Genomic DNA, 23,990 nt, shown 5'->3' on the forward strand with positions numbered 1-23,990 from the left:
CTCCAGGATGCTGTGAAACAGTTCACACTGGACTTTTGCATATCCTATGTGTTGGTGAATATCTAGATCATCTAGGCCAAAAGAGGAGTCCTTCTCTTGGTGGCCCACCAGAGAAATTCCCGTGTTTGGTGCTAATGAGCCAATACCTTAATTGATAAAATCAGAAATCTTCATTTGCATGAAAGCCACCCTCTGGCTGCATAAAAGGACTGTTCAGCTTGCTGGGTGAGCTGTCTGAGAGACACCCACTGTGCTGCCTGCCCCTAGTGTTGTAGCATCAAGGCCCAGTAGAAGGCTTCCTTAGTGATCATTTCTTGTCTACTTTTGGGGAGTGGGTACAGCTGGTCATAGGACGAAAGAAGTAGGAAGAGCAGAATGGTGATGACATCACTTAATGTGGCAGCAGTGACTTCAGCATGGACTGCCCAGTGTGCCAAGCTTCAAATGCAGGGGTTGGCTAGCCGCTTTGATGGATACTGAGGAGGCCAAGTTATGGGAAGAGTCCCAGTTCAGGGGGAGGGGGGGCACAGCTCATCTGCTTTGAAAGCAACAGAAGTGGCAGCTGAGTAGTTGCCAAACTATGCAGCAAAGCAGCTAAGTGTGCCCGCGGGCTGGCTGCCCCAGAACAGGCAAATCAGCAGGATGGCCTTGGATCCCCCCTGCCTCTGCCTCCTGAGTGCAGGAATTCAAGGTGTGGTATACAGGTTTGTTTTCCCTGTTGGGTGTGGAGGCCCAAAAATGTGACCAAAGGTTGGAGAGTTGGAACTTACCTCTATTCCTTCAAGGTTATTGTGTTTTTACTGCAAATAAAGGTCCCACCTAGATTCAGAACAGAGAGTTCTGCTGTCTCAAGGTTATTGCCAACAGGTGTGGCTAATATCCAGCCCTTGTATTTCAGGTGTACAAGGTTTCTACCTCAAACAAAAGTCTAAGGATCCAACTAAGGTTCTGGTTCCCTTATGGAGATAACATTGGATTCCACCCAGGGAGTGGTTGGCCTACAGAATGTTTTGGTCTAGGATGTGAGTGTGACTTGTTTTGCCCCAGCAACCAACCATTATTTAACTATGGGCACGATTAAACTGTGTTATTTGCCGTGGTTAAACTGTGACCTTCAACTGGTCTTTTCATTCCCTTGCATCATGTTAATGTAGTTTTTTTTTCTTACTCCTCCCTACTGAAATGGACGTGATTTCAGTATTAACTGGAATTCCTTCACAGTACTATTCTATGTTTTTCTGTTTTATTATTCCCACACTCATATTCATATTCTTTACTAATATTTCTATATCCTCTCACACCCTTACCCTGGCAAGAAGTGTTTTTGTCGAGGTTGGTCCCGGACAGTTGGGATCAAACCCCAGGTACTTGCGCCTGCGTGCAAGGATGCAGTCTATCACCAAGCTCCACCCACATCCCATTTCTCTTCAGCTGTCTATGCTTTTCATCACCAAATCCAATGTCACAAAGATGTTCTTTTAAAAATTATCCATGGGGGGGGGGGGGGTGTGTGTGCACCATGCATGCATATGAAGCTGATTCTCACCTCCCACCAAATAGGTTCTGAGCATGAGACTCACATCATCAGGCTTTGAGGCAAGTGCCTTTACCTGCTGAGCCATTGCACTGGCTACTTTTAAAAATTAACTAGTTAATTTTTATAGTAAATAGATTTTTTTTATACGATATATTCTGATAACAGTTTCTGCCTCCCAACTTTTCCCAGGTCCTCCCCACTTCACCACAACCCCCAAATCCATTCCCTTTGCTTCTTTCTCAGTAAGATACAAACAGGCATATAATAATAATAATAATAATAATAATAATAATAATAATAAAGGAGAAGAAGAAGAAGAAATAAACAAACAAACTAGAATAGGATCAAATAGATTAAAAAAAAAGACCAAAGAACATAATACCAAAACTACATACGGATGCTGAGAAACACACATTTGCACACACAAAAACCCGCAAAAATAAAATTGAGAATCATAATATATAAGCAAAAGATCTGTAAAGTAAATAAATCAACAAATAAAAGTCCAAGTAAAACATTTTATGTATGTGTGTACACACACACACACATATATATATACTCCAGAAATACCATTGAGTTGGCTTTCTGTTGGCCGTCTCCTGCTGGGCATGAGTCCGGCCCTTAAGTGTGACTTTTATACTCAGGGTCACTCTGTTGAAGAAAACTCACTTTTCCCTTGTGAGCAGTTGCAGATAGCTTCTGGGTTAAGGATGAGGGCCTCACTATGTAGCCATACGTTGGCTTAGTTCTCACTACAGAGTCTGAGTTAGCCTTGAACTGTGGCCGTCCTCCTGCCTCAGCCTCCTGAGTGCTGAGATTCCAGGTTTCATCATTTAAAATTCATTTTTGTGGATGGTATAAGATAGGAGTTTAGCTGGACTCCGTTGGAATGGGTAAACAGTTGTCCAACATCATGTTTTGGAATGCCTGCATTGGATCGCTTTGCTAGAAGCCAGCTGAGCACACTTGTAAGGTGAAATACAGGATTTTCTTTGTGCCGGCTAAAATTTTTTTTTCCAGATTTAAAAGTAGTAAAATTCATTTGGGGGGGAGGGTATTTGTTGCTGCTTTTAAGATTTCTTTTCATTTCAGATGCTGTCCCCAGGCAAAGACCCCAATCACCCACGTTTCTGACTTCTGTGTTTCTATTTGGGGGTTCCCATGATTCACTAAGCTCAGGACTTTACTGGTGCAACCAACAGAGTTCAGGGAGGGCAGGGTCTGGGAAGGAACAGCTTCACTGTCGTTTTTCCTGGAACCTGAGCACATTGCCCCCTGACACATCAGTGTGTCAACAATTCAGAAGTTCCTCTGAGCTTGTGTCCAGAGAGTCTTATTAAAGTTTTATTATCCAGGCATGATGTGTTTAATTGCTGTTCAAATTACTGAAAGCAGTTGTCTTCCCCCTCCCATGTCCTCTCTGGATGTCCGGAAGACTGACATCCAAGTCGCAACTCTCACATCAAGTGGTCAGATTTGGGGCTAGACTTTGTGATGCCCAGTCCCCAGGTTGAGGGACTGAAGCCATTCCCATCTTTCAGGAACTTCTAATCAAAGTATTATAAGAAGCCTGCTATAAAACAAACCAATTCCATATTATACAGAGTAATCTATACTATAAGTAGGTACCCCAGTGTGAGGTACTCTGTATTTCAATTATGTAGTGAAGGCTTGGGTGGCTGAATTTACCTTTCATGGCCAGACAGGAAGCTGAGGGGTGGGTTTAAAGGTGAAGTTTTACTAGTGGCTGTGACTTTTGGCAAGTCCTTACTTTCCAGTCCTTCGGTGGCAATTTGCTTCATTCTCAAATGCTGCAAAGCACTCCTGAGCTTCTGCCGATGAAAGAACTTTGTGACCATAAATTCCTATAAAAAAAAAATATGTTGGCATTTTACAGTAATAGTTGTTCCAGAAGCAAGGCAGCGTGAGAGTTCCTGAGCCCTGAGTCACCTTGCTGTGCACTTCCTAGTTCTACCTGCTGAAGAACCAGCCCAGAAGTGCCACCTTCCTCAAGTCCACCTTCCCACCTCAAGGTCACCTACCTCAAGGTCACAAATACACAGAGCCCAGTTCCCTTGCTCATCCAATGAGGAGAGCTTTGATTTGTGTGACACTACATAAGTTAGAATTGTGCAAGTTTGTGACCTAAGAGCTACTGTTAGTGTGCAGAGCAGAGTGAGGTGACAAGCAGGGTTGGGGAGAAAACAGTCTTTGGCTGGGATTTATTTTCTCGGAAAATGGTATTTATTTATTCAATGAAGGTAAACTGAGTAGCCTCATGTTTAGTGGATTTTCAGGATGTTCTTGCAACAAGCAATAGGATTCTTTTCCATATCATCTTTCTGGGTAAGAATTTAATCCCAGGATTAAAAGTCAGGTAAGGCCTGACACTAATTTTTGTATGTATAGACAGCAAACTAGTTTCTCAAAAGTATTTTCTTTTAATAACGCCTTTCAGTCCAGATTCTCATAACACATATGACCATGGTACACTTTTTTTTTGTAATATTTTAAATGTTTCAGAAGGCATCAGATGATAAACACCATACCAGGAAACTATTCCTGTGAGCTTGCTTCTGAGTCAGTGTTCTGAAGTGGGGAGGGTCAGTTCCCACATAGGTAGATGGGATCCCTGGGGAGAGCCAGGCCTCACCTTCGCAATCAGAAACTCTGAGGGAGTCAGTAGTCTGAGCTTTAATTCATCTCCTGAAGACTGACAACGCTGTTCCCACCCCCATCCTCCATGCACCCCCTACCCTCTGTGCTGCCAATGGAGCCCAGGACCTCCTGCCCGCTGAGCAGTCACTGAGCTGTACCCCCAGCCTCCCATGCCAGGGTCTGGCCACAATGCTGTCAGCATTCTGAGAACTCTCTCATTTTCCTCTGCTGCGGTGCAGAGAAAATGCACCAGTGAAGAAATGAAAGGTGCATGCCTAAGCAGACATAGGTACCTAGATTCCCTAAATAGACAGGGAGGTAATGAATTTTAAAAAAAAAAATTAAACCATTGTGCTCTTTTCTTTATACTGTGATTCTTCTCTCTGCTTGTATTTGAGTTCCTGGAGAACAATACTCGTCCTGCTCTGGTGCCAGTGCAGAAATGAAGGATGTAAAATCTATTCAAGCGTGGAGAAAGAGCTGGTCAGTGGTGGCACAGCCTTTAATTAATCACAGTTCTTGGGAGGCAGAGTTCAAGGTCAGTCTGGTCTACACAGTAAGTTCCAGGACAGTCAGAGCTACACAGAGAAATCCTGTCTCAAAAAAAAAAAAAAAAAAAAAGAATTTAGAAAGGAGCTGGAAGAGAGGGGCTGCACGACCCGAGAATAAGATTCACTTAAAGCAAAGATAAAACAAAAACAAAACAAACAAACACACACACTCAAGATAGCTCATCCCCCACATCTCTGCTTGGCTTGACCTCTCTCTTCCTGCTCCTAGTTCACACCTGGTCTCTGACTGTTTCTTCTAAAGAAATTTCAATTTAATTTCCACTCACCAGTTAATACAATTACCAAGGAAAATGAAGGGATTATATTGGAGCTGAAGACTTTGTTTGCCTTAGAACAAAAGAGTCCATGGTTTCCAAGTTTCACCTGAACTGTGCTAAATGAAGTTGACATCAATGTTCATGTTCTCAGTTTATAACAGTGGGCAAGAAGTTTGAATTACGATATCATTGTGTTTCCACTTTGTTTGGGCCAGAGTCCAGAGTTCCCCTTAGCTTGGAGCTCCACTCTGCCTGGTCTCCATAGTGTGACTTGGTCCTGAAGTCCTTGCTTCCAAGGAACAAAAGCATGGGAGTGAATGAAGACATAAGTGTAGGGTACAGTGTAACAGGCTCAGTCCAGGGTGCCATGGAAGCAGGAGGCCGGTCCAGAGAGAGTTTCCCGGGTCTCATCCTTAAGGATGACTAAGGAGTTTAGTCATCCTTGTAGCATGACTAAATCAGCTAAGGAAGAGTGTTATTCTTTGAAGCGCCTGGGACCAGGAAAGAGTTTGGAAATTTTTAATTTGAAAAGTATCATCATGTATTAATTTCTTTTCTTCCCTCTCTCTCTTACTTTCAGTGTGTGTGTGTGTGTGTATGTGTGTGTGTGTGTGTGTGTGTGTGTGTGTGTGTATGTCAATGTGCACTGACATTCAATGCAGAACCCTATACATTATGGCTAAGCACACTCTACCACCGAGATCATAGCCCCACCACTATGAATTCATGCTTCATATTTGAGAATCAATGAAACTAAAGATGTAAAATGAGTATATTTTAAATTTATTTTCTTTTGTGTGTATGGGCGTTTGCTCTGGAGCTGCAGGATCTCCATGACTCGGGGCACCAGCAGGATATCCAAGTGACATTTCGGCGAGGGTCCAGGATTGATGGTGCACCAGAAGCCAGAGACCGTGAACCAGACCGACAACTCTTTGCAATGAACATTTGCAAGTAAAACTGTTAGAGCAAAAGCTTGTGTCACTTTGTGACACACTGCAGCTCCCAAGGCCACGACAACGAAGGAAAATGTGATCAGAAGACGGAAAGGTGGCGGAGAGAAGGGGTTTGCTTTTGTTTTTAATCATTTTGGTTGTTTTCTTCGGGGAGGGAGGCTACCAGAGCGGAGGGTGGACTTTGAAGGACTGCGGAATGAGTGAAATCGAGATGCATGATGTGAAATTTCTAAAAAGTCAATAAAAATTATGTTAATAAAATTGGAATGTCGGGCATGCAGTGCATGTCCACAATCCCAGTACTCGGAAGGTGGAAGCATGGGGGTTATGAAGTCAAAGTCATCTCTCCTCCACTGTGTAGTGAGTTCAAGTCAGACTGGGCTGCATGAGACCCTGTCTCAAATAAGCAAACAAAAAAAACAAAACAAAAAAAAACCTAATAATATGGCTTGGGTTTTAAAAATCAACTCTTCCTGCAAGCCATCCCCATGTGTTCAACGACTAATTCACCCGTATGCCACTGGGTGACTCCTGAGTGTACATCTCTTCATAGTCTATGGCTCGGTCTATGTGAAGACAGAGGTGGGGACAGAGTGACTTGATGTGAAAATGATCCATCTCTGGCCTCTGCTGAAAAAGAGAAGTCATAGGCAAGGGACTTGGATGCCTAGAGGTGTCACTGGTGGCTGTGGTCTAGGCTGGATGCATCCAAGTCCTTTGTCCTTCGTCCACAGAATTAATTACAGCTGACTCTGCTCCCTAAAGTGTACTTTTGATATTGTGTTAGGCTTGCCAAGACTTGTGACTATGACTGACTTATCTAATAGTCACAAGAATACTAGGTCTAGCACAGATATGGGCCCCCAGTGGTCATCTAAAGAGCCAAGGATAACTGAAGAGGAATTGTGACTCCCAGCTTGTAATACAACCACAGAGGATCTTATTGAGTCCATGAGTTTTGTAGAATACTTAATTCATGTGTTGGTTTCTGTAACATGAAGGGTCTGCTTGTTGGGGGTTTTCTGTCCTGCTCAGTTCCCCCCAGCTGTTTAGCCCCAAAGAAAATAACACAAAGAACTCCATAAGTTATAAAGCTGATTGATCCATTAGGTCAGGCCTCTTACTGGCTAACTCTCACATCTTGATTAACCCATTTTTCTGATCTATGTTAGCCATGTGGCTCAGTACCTTTTTCAGTGGGGCAGATCACATCCTGCTGCTTTGGTGATCTGGGCAGGAGTGGGAGGAATCAACTTTCTCCTCCCCAGAATTCTCCTGCTCTCCTTGCATTATTTCCACTTCCTGTCTGGTTTTCCCACCTACACCTCCTGCCTGGCCAATCAGCATTTATTTAAAACATGATTGACAGAATACAGACAATTCTCCCGCACCAGTTTTCTTCTCTGGGAATGTCAGTTCACAATTCCCCTATTGGCCAAGCATCATATTTGTGCATGTGAGGGACAAATACTGTCTAATGTGAACATATATCAGTCTCCTAAGCTAGGAGTATGAGAAACACCCATGTGCCAAATATGATTTGGGCAATAGTGCTTGGGGAGTCATGACATAAGAGGGCAGAGGTGTGATGTTAACCTTTATAGAAGAAGGAAATTTCTTAACCATCACACAAGCTTGCTCTTTAGTTAGTGAAAAACATTTTTTTTTAATGTTGAAGCATTTTGACAAAAGCATGCATGCACTTTTCGTGGGGCTTTTTGTTTGTTTGCTTTTAGATTGTTAGTTCCTAGGAAAGGAGATGTGTTCACATCATTGCACACACTTATTCATTGCTCATTTTTACTGTTCCCCTATCAGAAAAAGCAGTTAAGGGTGTTATTACCTTTTTACTCAGAGCTTTTGTTCTTTTTGGTCCTTACAAAATATTAAAAACTGGCAATGCTCCTACATTCTCTTTTAACAATGTTGAAAGGGAATCTCCCATTGTATTACCTTCAGACAAAGGTCCTGAATGTTTAGAAGGTGACCTAATATGGCCAAAATAAACTGGATCTTTTTGAGTCTGTAATTTCTGTTAAATTAATTGTAGTAAGCCATGAATAGAGGTACCTGATGACTTAACTTAATCAACTCTTAGATGTCGCATTGCCAAGACTGTGGATTATGTGTGAGTCAGAGCATAGTCAGAGGAGGGTGATGTTGTAAAGCTATGTAAATCATGCATAATTCCATCCAGAAGCGCTTGAGTGGGTAAAACTCAGGGAAACGTCTCTAGAAATCAGGGCACCAGTACCATCTTTTATGGCATCTACAAATACTACTTCCGCAGCAAGAACTGGCTGAAGCATAGTGCTTTTAGGAAACAGAATAACTTTTTTTTTTTTTTTTACACAAAGCCAGTACGTTTATTGGAAGGAAAATGATTATCAGTTTGAAAGGGAAAGGCAGCAAAAGTCAGTGCTAAGTCATCTGAAGTATTAACTCCTTTTGTAAGGGGCCACACATCCACCCAGGCAGGGGTCTCAGAAAACCAGTTTATAGGATCAGCATGATACTTTTCAGCAGCCACTAGGAGAAATGCCCAAACCTTGCTTATTATGTTTTGGAATGGGGTTTAATTTTAATGGTTCAGCCATTCCCTGTGACTCCTTTTTTTTTTTAAGACCCAATGCAGAAGTCCATCCTGTGAGGCCTTCATCTGTTCAGCAGATTGTTGTGGGAGAATTGTCTGTGTTCTGTCAATCATATTTTAATAAAATGCTGATTGGCCAGGCAGGCAGTATAGGCGGGAAAACCAGACAGGAAGTAGGGGTGGAGCAAAGAGACTGGGAGTATTCTGGGAAAACAGGAAGCTCCCTCTGCCATTCCTGCACAGACCACCGAAGAAGAAAGATGTAAGCTGCCCCACTGGAAAAGGTACTGAGCATGTGCTAACGTAGATAAGGATAATGGGGTAACATAAGTTATAAGAGCTAATAAGTAGCCTGACCTAATGGGCCAATCAGCTTTATAATCTTATGGAGTCCTGTGTGTTATTTCTCTTTGGGGCATGCCGGCTCTGGGGTACCGGGCAGGACGGAAACCCCAACAAGCTAGCCGGCCCTCATGCTACAGCAGATGTATTAGGAACAAAGAATTATATGCCTAAGAACATCTCTACCCTGTAAATTAACTATCAACTGTTTTAACACATAAGGGTGGAAGAAACTGATTGATCGTCATTATTTTTTAATTAAGAACTTTTACACTTTATTTAGGTCTGTGGTGTTGTAAAATGGTGTGAGTAGGACTCTGGCAGGTCCCATGGTGGGTGAGGATCACATGTGAGAGAGAGACCTTTACAGCGTCCCATCGTGGTGGGTCCAAACCGTGGAGAGTGACAGAATGTGCCATACAGGCACAGCTTAAGTGAAGAATTTTATTGGGGGAAGGGAGGGGAATGGGGAAAGAAAAGGAGAGAAGGGAAGGGAAGAGAAAGAAAGAGAGAAAGAAACAAGGAAAAGAAGCAGGAAAAGTCCTGCCTGCCCCTTAAAAAGGACAGAGGAAGGAGAGAGAGAAAGAGTAAGAGTGGGAGGAGCTTGTCTCTTAAGGAACATTTGCACCTGAGCACAGACTAGGGTCCTGGGCTGGCCAGGGTATTGTCTGGGTACATCTTGCTAGATGACAGGGAAAGCCAGCATAATACCAGAATCCTAACACATGGGAAACTCCTACTCCTTGGAACTCTGTTTGGATGCCTTCAAAAGGCCACTAGGAGGACCAAGTTTGATGGAAAAGAACAGAAACATTGGCACCAGTATCCAAAAATCCCTGAGATTTCTTACGGTCTATCCACAGTGGTGTAGTGGGCCACTCTTCAGAAATAGCTTTCATCCAGCACACAACTGGGGACCCAACACATTCTATTCCCCATTCCTGAGCAGACTTTATATGATTAGCCATTTATTGTGGAAACAATAACAGTTGAGCAATGCGTTGTTCTTGTTCTATAGTTTGGTTAACAGTAGGGACAGATGCCATAGCTTTAATCTCCTCAGTAGAATTTCAATCCTTAATTCCTAGAAAACTCTGTAAGCTCTTTATATACCAGTAGATATGGCATGGCCCCCATTTCTGGTGTTAATGTGAACCTGGAGGTGGCATTGAGGACATGTCCAGGACTGCCTGATTGCCCTGGAAAGCTTTGGTGCGTGGGAGTGTTGAGCACTAAGAAAGACTGATGGATTAACACTAGACTCTGAGGACAAGTCTCAGCTATTACTGGATGTATCCAAATGTTGGTAGGGACTGGGACTGGTCCTTTCCCCAGCTTCCCTGAGGCAAAGGCTATTCCTCACCATCCCTCATTAAACTGTATTTATTTATCCAATGATTTTCTTCTTTACAACAAGGGCATAAACATGGAATCTTAACCTCCATAACCTGAGGCGCATTCTGTCTTCCTTGTGGACATTGCCTTTTAAAATATCCAGACTTACCACATTTAAAACATCCATTACTATTCATTTTTTTCTTGTTGTGTGACTGCCAATAATTGGGGTACTATTTGGCCCTGGAGGTCACCAACCAGTGATAACCCTTGAGTGTATGAAGACCTAATATCAGTACAGAGGTGAATGAAATCATTAATCTCTCCTTTTTTTCCCTAAAGGATGAATGGCAATCTGAAATGCAGCATTAGCATTCTCATATGCCAGTTATTTAACAATAATTATTCCTGCCTCCCCATCAACCATCAGATGACTGACAGCCGACAAAAGATGGGAAACAAACATCTCCATATGGTTCATCAGGCCGTTGTCTAATTTTAGAAAGTTCCTTTGTCTCTTTCCAGAATCTGGTAACTTATGCCATGCCTGTCAAACCAATGCAGTGATTTGTTCATAAGCCTCAGGACGATATGATCTGTCACATATTGAGTGTCACTATAAACGCCTTCTCCTGCTAATAATTCAGAAGTTATGAGCACACTATTGTGTTGATTTCTAATAACTGGTACTGATATCTTTCTGAATGAACAATCTTTGACAGCAAATATTCACATCCTGTAAGATGCGCCTTTGCTGAGATCCTCCAGTGAGAGGGAAGAAAGGCTTCCCCAGAAATAGATTCAAGGAGAGACAGTTTGTACAGAGCACAAACCTGCTTAAGATCCTTAAGTCTAAAATGAAATGGGTATATATGTTCTCTTTGTTCCAGATTACTCAGATCAAGCATTTCATTCTCGGGGAAAAGAGAAAATCCCCTCATGTCTTCTCCTGTCTCCCAGGTGTGATGCAGAACCTCTTGCATTGGAGACCTGTCCCTTGATATAGAAGGAGTTAATTTTCTTATTGGGAGGTGCCCTCTTTAATAACCTCAATAAGAGATGAAGTGAAGCAGGGAAGAAAAGTTTCCCTGCTATCAGGAACTGCATTTGATGGATAGGTTTCAGGGATGGAGGAAGCTGGAGCTGGAGGTGGGGGAGCAACATCAGCACCTGGAGGAGGAGCACCGTCAACCTCATCACAGAGAAACACACACACACACACACACACACACACACACACGAGGTAGCTTGGCTTCAGGGCCTAAGTTGTCTTCTATCTCCAGCGTTAGTTATGCTTTCTCCTGGTCACTTTCGTTTTTAATTTTAACTGTGTCATTTTTATCTGTGACTTTTTATTTTTCTCTAAAGCTGAAAGCATCCCTAGGAATTTTTTTTTTTCTGTCCCTTTGCCTCTGATTCTCCCTGAGTTGCTCTTCCTAATTGGAACGAGTTTAGGGAAAGAAGGCAGAAGCTCTTTAATCAGCTCCAGGAACTTTATCAGCTGGTCCTGTCCTGCTTTAGTTCCTTCCTCCAGCATTAAATCTGCAGAACTTCTGGAAACAAATGTCGCTCCTTTGAGCCTACCTGTCCCATCTCTTTAACCTCCAATGAACACTCCTGTCCTATATTTGTGTACACACAATTCCCAGGAATTCCTTACCTTTTCCTTTTTTTTTCCTTTTTTTTTTTTTTTAAATCCCCATATTACTGGTCTCTTTTCAGCCTCTATCTGTGGAGTGCCTGTGCTTACTTACCAGGCCAAGGTCACCTGATCTAGCCCAGAGGAGTTAAATCCGGCTGGTTGGAGGGGCCCCAGCACTACAGGGGCTGTGATGATTTTATTAAGAGCAATCAGACTTTTTATACATTTATCAGAAACAGAAGATAATGGTAACTTCCAGGATCAATACAGTTGCCAGAATAAAGTGAAGTTTACAAGTCATACAGGGTCCACAAGATTAATGACCAATTGTCCTGTCAAGCCAACAATGCTTTCTTGACTACTAAGGGAACTTGACTTGAATGCTTCACTCCCTGGGGGGTGCATGGGTGTCTCGGAACTGGAAGGCACGTTGTGACCCAGGAGCCCTGAACTAAAACCTGGAAAACAAAACAAAACAAAACAAACCTATGTCACATGCCTCTTAAGGCAGTTAGAACAATTCAACTCCACATTCCCTGCAGATTATTTTAATCATCGGGGGATAGGGTTATATACTCAGACAACAAAATCAGGAAGTACCATGACCTAAGAGTTTCCTTAGAACTTAGATAAGAAAAGATAAGGGAACAATTTATGCATGCTTTATAAGGTAAGAGGAGAGACTCCCTAATTGTGGAGGGGGGGGCACTTATTTACAGAAACAACAGGGTCCCTGAGCCCTTGAATCTAGACAGTATATTAGTTGAGGAAGGCGAGGTCCCCAAAGTTCAGCTATTAAACATTTAGAAAGCCACAATAAGTGAAGCCATAGACAGGAAGGGGAATGTCATTCATATTGGCTGTGCAAACATGGGCCTGAAAGTTGCCAGATTTGTCTTGCTCCCAATTTACTCAGTCCTGGGACTTGGATCTTGTCACAGGGGCCTCTTAGCAACAGAAACTCTACTGTCTTTTAATTGTCTGACCTGTGCCAGCTGATAGATAGCAAACAACAGTTTTAAAAATGAAAGAAATACCCAAGCAAAGGTAGTTAGAAAAGGATCAGGAGGAAGGTAGGAGGGCAGGCTTGCCATGAGAGAGGCAGATTGGTTCCCCAATCACAGTCCAGAGGCAGAACTGCTCTCCCACTACCTCCCCAAGGTGACCAGCACCAAAGTAGCCTGTAACAGATTCCTATTTTTGTAGACCTAGGCTGGGGGCACACTTGTCCGCCTCTTGTTTTCCTTCATTCTGTCTTTAGTTTCTTTTAGTTGTGTGTTTGCCTTCATAGGCAAGCATATGAATTACTCATGAGATGCCATAGCACAAGAATAAATCATGTTCTTAATATTTGAGTTTCAGCAAGTCCAAATGTATCAAAGACCTCAAGATAGAATCAGCCACACTGAACCTCTTAGAAGAGAAAGTGGGAAGTACACTTGAACACATTGACACAGGAGACCACTTCCCAATTATAACCCCAGTAGCACAGACATTGAGATCTACAATTAATAAATGGGACCTCCTAAAACTGAGAAGCTTCTGTAAAGCAAAGGACATGGTCAACAAGACAAAACAGCAGCCTACAGAATGGGAAAAGATCTTCACCAACCCCACATTGGACAGAGGGTTGATATCCGAAATACACAAAGAAATCAAGATATTGGTCATCAAAAGAACAAATAACCCAATAAAAAGAATGGGGTACAGACCTAAACAGAGAACTCTCAACAGATTAATATAAAATGTCTAAAAGACACTTAAGGAAATGCTCAACATCCTTAGTCATCAGAGAAATGCAAATCAAAACAACTCTGAGATTCCATCTTACTCCTGTAAGAATGGCCAACATCAAAAACACTGAAGACAGCTTATGATGGAGAGGATGTAGGGTAAAGAGTAAACTTCTCCATTGCTGTGGGGAGTATAAACTGGTACAGCTACTTTAGAAATCAGTATGGTTATTTCTCAGAAAATTAGGAAACAACCTACCTCAAGATCCAGCAATACCACTTTTGAGTATATACCCAAAAGATGCTCAGTCATACCACAAGGACATATGCTCAACTATGTTCATAGCAGCACTATTTGTAATAGACAGAACCTGGAAACAACCTAAATGCCCCTTGACCAAAGAATGGATAAATAAAATGTGATACATTTACACAATGGAGTACTACACAGTGTGAAAAAAAAAATAATGACATCTTGAAGTTTGTGGGCAAATGGATGGATCTAGAAATCATCATATTGAGTGATGTAACCTAGTGTTGAAGGAGGCATTCAGTTTAATTTTCAGCATTCAGTTTAATTTTCCCTGCCTAGCCAAGTTCTGCCCTATCAACAGACCAAGGCAGTTTCTTTATTCACCAATGGTATTCACAGCACACAGAGGAGAATCCCACATCACCTCCCCTTCTCTGTTTAAATGAAAAGGAAGGTTTTAACATTAACATAGTAAAATTACATATAACAAAATAGGTATCGAGCAATAATTATAGTTTCAATATTTATATCTACTTTATTTTTATCATAACTAAGGAAAACTGCAACTATGACTACAAATTCTTCAACTCCATCAAAGATTCCAGAAGGATGTAATGTACTAGTGGACACACAAACACACATAAAGAATGATTCTTCATCCTCATAACCACCCACGGCCAATAGCTCCTCAGAAAGGGATGGGACCCAGAGATCATCTACTCCATCTATGCAGAGCTGCAGCCTGCTTGGACTTGTGCAGGTAATCAGAGCTAATTTGAGTTCATGGGTGCAGCAGCCATGCTGAGTCCAGAGCTAGCATTTCATAGTGCTCCTTGGTTCTTACATTCTTTCTACCTGCTCTTCCAGGATGTTTCCTGAACCTTCTATTTATATTCACATGTGTGTCTATGTGAGTGTATGTTACATGTGAGCAGGTACCCAGGTACCCGTGGAGGCCAGAAGAGGAGCTGGAGTTGCAGGTGGTTGTAAGCCACTCCATATGGGTACAGGGGACTGAACTCGGGTCCTCTAGAAAAACAGCAAGTGGTTTAAACTGCTGAGCTCACCCTGCAATCCCAGAAAAGATTTTTGTTTACATATATATATATATATATATATATATATATATATATGTTTTGTTTTAAATTTAATTAATCAATTTATGTATCTATTATTTTTCAAAAAAAAATTTAATTTTTATTTTTCCAAGACAGGGTTTCTCTGTGTAACCCTGACTGTCCTGGAACTTGCTCTGTAGACAGGCTGGTCTTGAACACAAGAGATCTGTCTGACTCTGCCTCCCAAGTGCTGGGATTAAAGACATGCGCCACCATACCCTGCCAGAAAAATTCTTAAAACCTAAATAGTAAAAAAAAAAAAAAAAAAAGGGGGGGGGCTGGAGATGGCTCAGTGGTTAAGAGCATTGCCTGCTCTTCCAAAGGTCCTGAGTTCAATTCCCGGCAACCACATGGTGGCTCACAACCATCTGTAATGAGGTCTGGTGCCTGCAGAATCCACACATATCCAGAATATTATATACATAATAAATAAATAAATAAAATAAAAAAAACCAAATAGTAACAGAATTAGGTTCTGTTCTCAAGAGCACAAGCAACACTAAAAGAAGACCTAGGAACTTTTTATGTTTTAACTTCAGAGACAGAAACGTTAGTAGAATCACTTCAACTTTATATAAAACCAAAAGGAAATAAAACAAAAAACAAAAGCAAAGGAAAGCAAACCTTAAAAAATATCAGGTGTAAACAGAACTTGTGGTGGACACCTCTAATCCTAGCACGCCAAGGCAACGGCCTCTGTCAGTCAGCATGGAAAGGACAAGAAAGCAGTCAGTAGGAAGGTTTTTAGGAGGAAGGTGAGAAAGAACGTATTTTCTCACTTCCTAGTTAGCTCTGCCATCCGGATGTGTTAGCAGTGGCTGTGGCTGACATCTGCATCAGATAATTCCAGATTTTTGATCTTTTATCCAAAGAATGGAAAACAAAAACTAGTGTAGATTTTCAAAAGAAGCAAAATAACTATATTTGGGTGTTAACCCAGGTTAGAGGGGTGCACTGTGCTTTCTTTATGGGGTTCAAGAGAAGGAGGTATTTAGTTACTGGTACATAGTGATGCTGGTTCAATGTTTTGACAGATTAGATTATACAATTTTTTTCTTTCTGTTGAGCACATTCTTCCTCATAATGCATTCCATTGTAATAATATGCAGTCCAATTATGCATGGGGATTAGATAGTCAATAGGGGATTCCCTCTAGAGTACACTTGAGGAGAGAATTTGCCTTACTGGTACGTACCCAAAACCAGATCAGGTCAGATCAATCTGTTCTTCATATCTGAATACATTCAATATATTTGAATAGAAACTGTTTGTTTGGCAGTGGTGGCACACACCTTTAATTCCAGGACTCAAGAGGCAGAGGAAGGTGGATCTCTGTGAGTTCAAAGCCTGCCTGGTCTACAGAACTAGTTCCAGGACAGGCAGAGCTACACAAAGAAACCCTGTCTTAAAACAACAATGAAGAAGAAGAAGGAGTAGGAGGAGGAGGAAGGAGGGAGGGAGGGAAGAAGAAGGAGGAGGAGGGAGGGAGGGAGGGAAGGAAGGAAGGAAGGAAGGAAGGAAGGAAGGAAGGAAGGAAGGAAGGAAGAAAAAAAGCTGCAAAATTGGGAAGAGGTGTCCATAACTCAAACCAAGCAGAATCTGATAGGGGAATTCAGCCAATCACATCCTGTTCGTGGGGCGTGTTGCCCTAAGGCAAAAATTTACCTATAAACCTGGTGGGTGAAAATCCCCCCCTCCCCCCCTTCTCTCTCTCTCTCTCTCTCTCTCTCTCTCTCTCTCTCTCTCTCTCTCTCTCCTGGCTCCTCCGTCTGAACAGATCGTTGGGATTCTGGTGTAAGTCTTCCTTCTGTTTATTAAAGCTGTATATTTTGTATTAAGCTAGCCTGGTGGATCCTTAATCACCGATCGCACCGCGCCCCTTCAAGAATCCTGGGCTACTAACCCAGTCCTAGACTTTCCTGCCCAACGTGTCTGGAAGAGACAGCAATTTTCCCTGGGGTCTCCAGAACAATGCATTTTGCCACCTTGATTTTAGACCAGGGGGCCTTTCCAGATTTGGCCCACCAAAAGGAAAGATAGTAAGTGTGTGCTGTTGAAACTCAGGACATCTTTAGTGACTTATTTTAGCATCAGAAAGAGATGAAGTGTTTTCCCATTTCCTGGAAGGAATAAAGGAGAAATCAACATTGCTTCATACTTTTTAGTTTCATTTTGTGTGTCACTTAATATTTCCTCTTAATACTTCTGAACTTGTTTGTCCTTACAGACTCATAACAAACATAAACAAAACAAAAAACAAAAACTAGATCTGGAGAGGCTAAGGTTCACAACCAAAAAGACAAAAATCAAAACAAACAAAACTCAGGCTGGAATGTGACCCAGCTGGCAAGCCATCTGGGTGTGAGGAGGAAAGACAAGGCTGAGTGGAAAAGCTGGGCGTGAGTGACTGCATGGATGGTGGAGCTGTGGGGAAGGACAGGTGTCGGGTACGCTCAACTTCAGACAGTGGAAACATGGAACTAAAGTGTGGTATAGATGTACTTTCTTGTTGGGACTGCCTATGTATAAATGATGACACAGAGACTTATTAATTATAAAATTATAATTACTAATTATAAAAACTTGACCTTAGCTTAGGTCCTGCTCTCCCTCTGTGTTTTGCTGGCAACTCTGCCTTTCTTCTTCCCAGTGTTCTCTCTCTCTGTCTGGAAGCCCCACTTATTGCCTAGCTATTGGCTGTTCAGCTTTAGTTTACACCAATCACAGTAATACATCTTCACCCAGTGCACAAAAATCCTACAGCATTTTCCCTCTTTTTGTCTAAATAAAAAGGAAAGGTTTAAACTCTAATACAGCAAACGATATACAGTAAGAACAATTATCAAGTAAGAACTACATTTGAAATGTCCTGTCCATTTGCATTTGACAAATTTGGAAAAATTCCTTTATTATCTGTTCTATCTTGATTAATGCAGCATTTTATACCAAAACCACTTTGTATCATAATTTGTACTGGTACCCTAAAAATGTCCTTTTAGACCTTAAAGCATTTTCTTAGATAAATAACAAGTTTGTATGTCTCTCAACCTTTATAAACTTTACATCTCTTTTGCAAGTTTTTTCTTTAATCTGATAACAAAATAAATGGTATAACTATTTCAACCCTCATCAGAGACCCTAAATAATATTACCTAAATAAACAGGAAGCTCAGAACAAGCAACTTCCAAAACTATAGAAATGACAGAAAAGCTAGCTGCCTGAAAAGTCACCCAAGGTTTCTCTGCAACATTTGGGGCTTTATCTTTGACCTACAGGCCTAGAATATCTGACAGACTTTTCTGTGAAACAAGAAATTTTGAAGTTCTATCCTACCTTGTCTTGGCAAAGTTCGACAGTCACTTTCTTTTGTGTCCTGTTTGTCCAGTTGGGATAGCATACTGTCAGCAGTAGAGACAAGGACAGTTTCTTACCCAAATAGCTAGCTTTGCCACATTGAAAACAGCTCCTCCATAAGGAGGTTCTTTGATGCTTATCATCTTTTTTGGAAATAAATGTGTATTGCCAGGAGCAGATGTGCTTCACTGTCATGAAAAGTCTTATGCGTATTCTGTGGGTCTCTGAAATGTTTGAAGACCATCTATCTATCTAAACTATATCTCTGTTTGACCTTGAAAGCATACCTAACATGACTATATGTTTGGTTATAGGTCACTAATTGTTAACCGGTCTTTCTTTTTTTTTTAATTTTAAGTTTTATGTATGTGCATTCTACACGCCAGAGAGGGCATCGGATCCTATTACAGATGGTTGTAGCCACCATGTGGGTGCTGGGAATTGAACACAGGATCTCTGGAACAGCAGCCAGTGCTCTCAACCACTGAGCTACTTTTACAGCCCCTAACCTGTGTGTGTGTGTGTGTGTGTATGTGTGTGTGTGTGTGTGTGTGTGTGTGTGTGTATAGTCTTTCTCCAGCACTAGCACATGACCTGCTGGCTAGCTTCAAGCCTGTGGGACCCTGCCTGGAGCCAGTCTATTATTCCAAGCTCTGAAAAGTCTCTGGGTCCATGTTGCGGTAAGTGTTTCTACCTAGTCTCCCACTGCTTACACTGCCTGCTGCTTATTAAAAAAAAAAAAAAAAACCATTCAAGTGCTTAGTAGCAGGGCCTCTTAAAAGAGCCATTGCTCTGTACACTGCAAACACCGAGTCTACTTGGGAAATTTTTTTTTTAACTTTCTTGGGCCCTATGTAGATTTATGTGCCAGATGTTGGGCATCATTTGACGTACTTTCTCATTGGTACCACCAGTCCACCAATAATGACATGGAGATTATTATTAATTATAAAAGCTTGACCTACGCAAAGGCTTGTTTTCAACTAGCTCTTATAGCTTTATTAATCTGTATTTCTTTATCTACTTTCTGCCACATGACGGGCTACCTCTTCTCTGTACTGCACATCCTTCTACATCTTGCCGGCAACTCCATCTTTCTTCTTCCCTCTCTCCACCCGGAAGTTTCACCTATACCCCCGCCTAGCTATTGGCCATCCAACCTTTTATTACACCAGTCACAGCAGTACATCTTCACATGGTGTACAAATATCCCACAACAGGGTAGGGTCACCCCAGAATTAGAAACAAGGAAGCCAGCACCATGAGATCCAGGTTCGATCTAAAACAAGAAGGCTGGATGTTGCTTCAAGGAATGACTGCAGTGGGAAGAGACCTGAAGCTGGAGGTTCTGCAGGGTTAGGTGACCTGGGAGACAAGAGTGATGGAGCAGGCTCACCCAGAGTGACAGGAAGAAAGCTGCTAAGGGTCAGAGTCCAGGTGAAAGACAGGGTTCCATGTCAAAGGGCATTTGTGTGAAATGGTGCTGAACCAACAAGTGCCACAGGGTTGTGGGTATTCACCAGAAAAAACAACTCGGACATTGGTTTATGCTAACAGAAAGTCTTCATTAGCCAGATGGCAATTACACTGGGTGTTTGGGATCCCAGTGTAGCCCCAGGTCTTTCTCGAGGTGAGCTTTTAAGCACAAAAGTCATATCTCAGTTTAACATACTTCAGTTCACAAGAGCAGTTATCCAAAAATACAGCTACTGGCAGCAAAAAGCAAAGTTAGTGCATTTTCCCAGCACCGTGGGCTTTGATTGATTGGGCCTTTGTTTTTGTTTTGGCAGGTGGTGCTGTCTATGTGCTGAAGTTTTTGGCCTATATGGTACTTCCATCATGGAGTCAGTTGTGCTAAGGTCTGGGGGCCTGTTACTTTCTCCATGGTCTAAGTGAATGAGTCAAATTATGAACTCATGCTGATCTAAATAGGTGTAGTTGGTCCTAAGAGACATTAATTTTACTGAATTGATACATAATTGGCCATATAATATAAGACACAGGACCCTGCTATTAATCCAATCAGAATGAGAATGAAAAGTCCAGACAGTGCGGATAGCAGAGTAGGTCAGCCAGTGGGACCAAGAGAACTGGAACAAGAATCTGAGGAATGACTTCAGCTCTCTCTCTTTGAAGTTTCTTCCAACCATGGTAAGATTTTTTTAAAAAAATTACTCTTGATCAATTAGCACAGAAACAACAGATTTTTCTCCTTCTCATGAGAAGCATGTCTAAGCCCCTTTGATGTAGCCAGAACACTTCTGCAAGGGAGTCTGACTGTTTCCCTCTTTCAGAAATGCAAACCTTTAATACCTCTCGGTCCTGATCGACCTGCCTGCCCAGTCCCTTAAGTCCTCACCTCCGCTGATAGAAGACGGATGTGTCTATGGCTGCTGAGCCGGTTATGCTCTGCAGCAGGACTGATTCGGGACAGCAGCTGTTCTTTTTCCTCGTTAGTCTAGTTCCTATATTAAAATGTATTTTTTTTCTTTTTCATCATAAGAAGCATCACAAGAAACACATTTAATTAAACCATTAGCGCATACCTACCATGTTGTCTCAAGGGCTCAGTAATTGTTTTGTCCAGATGATTTAACCCATAAGGCAGAACAGTAGGCATCAGAACAACGGGAAGTTCCTAAGTTAAAGGTTTTTAAATATTAGACAGGTTTCAGGCCCTTGGAAGTCCTCTGATGTCAGTTTAGGGTGCCTCAGTCACAATAAGTTTTGGCAGTCAATTGACTGTCAGTTTAATTCGTTGCTATCCCTGTGTGGTACAGGGGCCAGGGTCTAAGCGTAACCAGCCATCCTTGCCACTTTCTGACCGGGAATGATGATCTAAGTGGGTGGCCATTTTCCGGAGTGGAAAATAGGGCTAGGGATTCCCCCAGCTTCCTGGACAGCAGGAAGTGGGACTCTGGCCCTGTGTATGTTAAGGCCTTTGGAGGGGAGAGTTGATTGGGGGCCTTGGCATGGATAGGAGATCTCTGTTAGGCTCCAAGGTCTGGGGACCTGGTTGGCAGGAGATCCTTCTGTATAGTAAACCTATCTCCAGGGTCGCTTCCTTTGCCATTGAGTCTGAGTCTCAGGTTTTCTCTGTTTCCCAAAGGCCAAAATCCTTCTTAAGGATTTTTTTTTCAGTAAGACTGCTTCATAACCCCAATTTTTGCAATGGAACCGCCCTTGTTTTGGTCAACTAGAAGGCTCACCCACAGGGCAAGCATAGAATTGTAAACTCTGCATTCTTGTCTTAAAAGATAAATTCTCATCTCTTTACTTCCTTCCATACAACCAGACACTTAAAGTGGGCATCAGTGAGCAAAGGCCCAGATGAATATGGTCTGCTGGTCTGGAGTCACACTAGCAAATGCCTTTCCTGTGTCTTCCTCTATTCCCAGGTGCAGGTCTGAGAGCGGCAGGGGTTGAACCATGACCCTGTATTCATACCAAACGTAAGACTCGGGAGGATGTAGAGGGAAAGGGAGTGGAAGGACCAATGAAATCTTAATTTTAATGGGCCCATAATCCTGAGACCGTCCATCTGACAATATGAGCTGGGGCTCCTGCTCTCTTGCCCCAGGGGTGTTGGATCTCTGTTGTCATGCCTGTTACCTTCGTGGCTGTAGGATTGGAGAGAAAACCCATGTAGAGTCCTGTCAGGTTGGTTCCAGTGCTCCCTTTGGCTATTGCTTAACCCAGATGGTATCACCTTTATATCGTCTTGTACAAGGGGAAACTGAGGGTGGACGTGGAGGCTGGCTGGCTCTCTCGGAGAGTCCAGTGAGTAGCCTTTATGGAGGACTGGAGGGTCTGTGGTGTCCTGAGAAGGGAATGGTTAGAGGGTTTTGTCAACCGCTAGTCTCCGAACTGAGGAGGAAGTAGGGAAGTTCTTTCAAACATAATCTCAGAAGGGTAAATTCCTCCCGATACTCAGTGCAGCGGGCCCAAAGCAAAGCAAAGCAAAGCAAAGCAAAGCAAAGCAAAGGGGTCTATCCACCCATCACTGGTGGATAATGAGAGTTTTGTTAGTTTTTTTTTAATGTCTTGTTTATATATTTTTTTTCTTAGATTAGCATTGGCTACCACAGCTCTTAGACAGGTAGACCACCCTGTGGCTACAGGGTCCAATCATTTGGACATGTATATCAGATGGCATTGTTGTGGCCTCAAATTTTAAGTTAAAACCCCCTTTGTAATGTCTTTTGTGGGCAAACAGATGAAAGGTTTTGAGACATCTGGAATTGCCAGTGCTAGAGCCCAAGTCAGAGCCTCAAATGCCTTTTGTTTAGGTTCAGTCCAGATTAGGGGCTCAGTGTCCCCCCTTTGTGCTGGTGTATAGAGGCCTTGCTATTTCCACAAAGTCTGGTATCCAGAGGAAGCAATACTCAGCTGCCCCTAGGAACTTGCGAACCTGTCTCTTAGTCTTTGGGGTTGGGATCTGAAGGTCGGCAGCGTTCTACTCCAAGACAGGCTCTTTCTGCCTCCCCTCAGCTGGTGCTAAGATAGGTAGCCTCTGATGTACAAAGTTTGTCTTTTGTTTTGTTTTGTTTTGTTTTGTTTTGTTTTGTTTTGTTTGAGACAGGGTTTCTCTGTGTAGCCATGGCTGTCCTGGAACTCACTCTGTAGACCAGACTGGCCACAAACTCACAGAGATCTGCCTGTCTTTGTCTCCGGAGTGCTGGGATTAAAGGTGTGCGCTATCACTGCCTGGCAAGTTGGGCTTTCTTAACCAACATCCATAGCCCGCTTTGTGTCTCTTGCAGCAGTTCCACAGTGGCCCTCTTATAATTTATTTTAATTTAATTACAGGTTAGGAGAAGGTTATGTACATATTATAAGAATGTGGTCCAGAAAACCTCTGACAGAGGCCGGGGGGAAGGGGTCAGCATTTAGTGTATCATCAAATAGGCTTGGAAAATTTTTAAATCTCTGGGGCAACCTAGTCCAGATAAGTTCCACACACTAACCCTCCTGTCTACCTGTTTAAAATCAAAGATGGCTTGACTCGTCTCTGCCAATGGGAGGCTGAAGAATGCATCTTTCAGGCCCAAGACAGTATATACCTGTTTTTCTGAACGAGTCAGACTCATGAGGATCAGAGGTCCCTGGTTTCTTCACAGACAGGAGAGGTGAATTCCAGGGTGCCTGACAGGGTGCCTGGATGCCTGTCTCTCCAAGCTAGGAAATATGGGCTGCAATTTCCCTTTTTGTTTCTAGGGTCATTGGGCAGTGTTTAATCTGAGTGGAAGTGGCAGAACTGATTAATTGAACAATTATAGGAACTTAATGTTGGGCCAGTCTGGCGGGAGGTGGGTGGTTGGTTTCTGCTCACACCCCTGGGAATCTTGGTTGTAAGTCTGAGAGATAGTATGAGGGTATCCTTTGACTCAGCTCGACAATATTCCTCCGACAGAGGGCAAGACACTAAAATTGGGCTGTGTGTTTGTAAGTCTAACTGCATGTCATCACTAGAGAAGGTGACAGGGCTTTTCATTTTATATAAAATGTCTAGTCTGTCAATTGGTTTTCTGTTGTTAAACACCTTCTGAAGTACCTCCAGCAACGGCGACCTATTTATATATCTAAACTTTTTAAACTTACATTTTTTTTTCTCTAATATCTGAGGTTGACTGTGTGAC

This window comes from Myodes glareolus, chromosome 7, assembly GCF_982192425.1.
Source record: "Myodes glareolus chromosome 7, mMyoGla1.1, whole genome shotgun sequence".
In the NCBI taxonomy this organism is placed as follows: Eukaryota; Metazoa; Chordata; class Mammalia; order Rodentia; family Cricetidae; genus Myodes; species Myodes glareolus.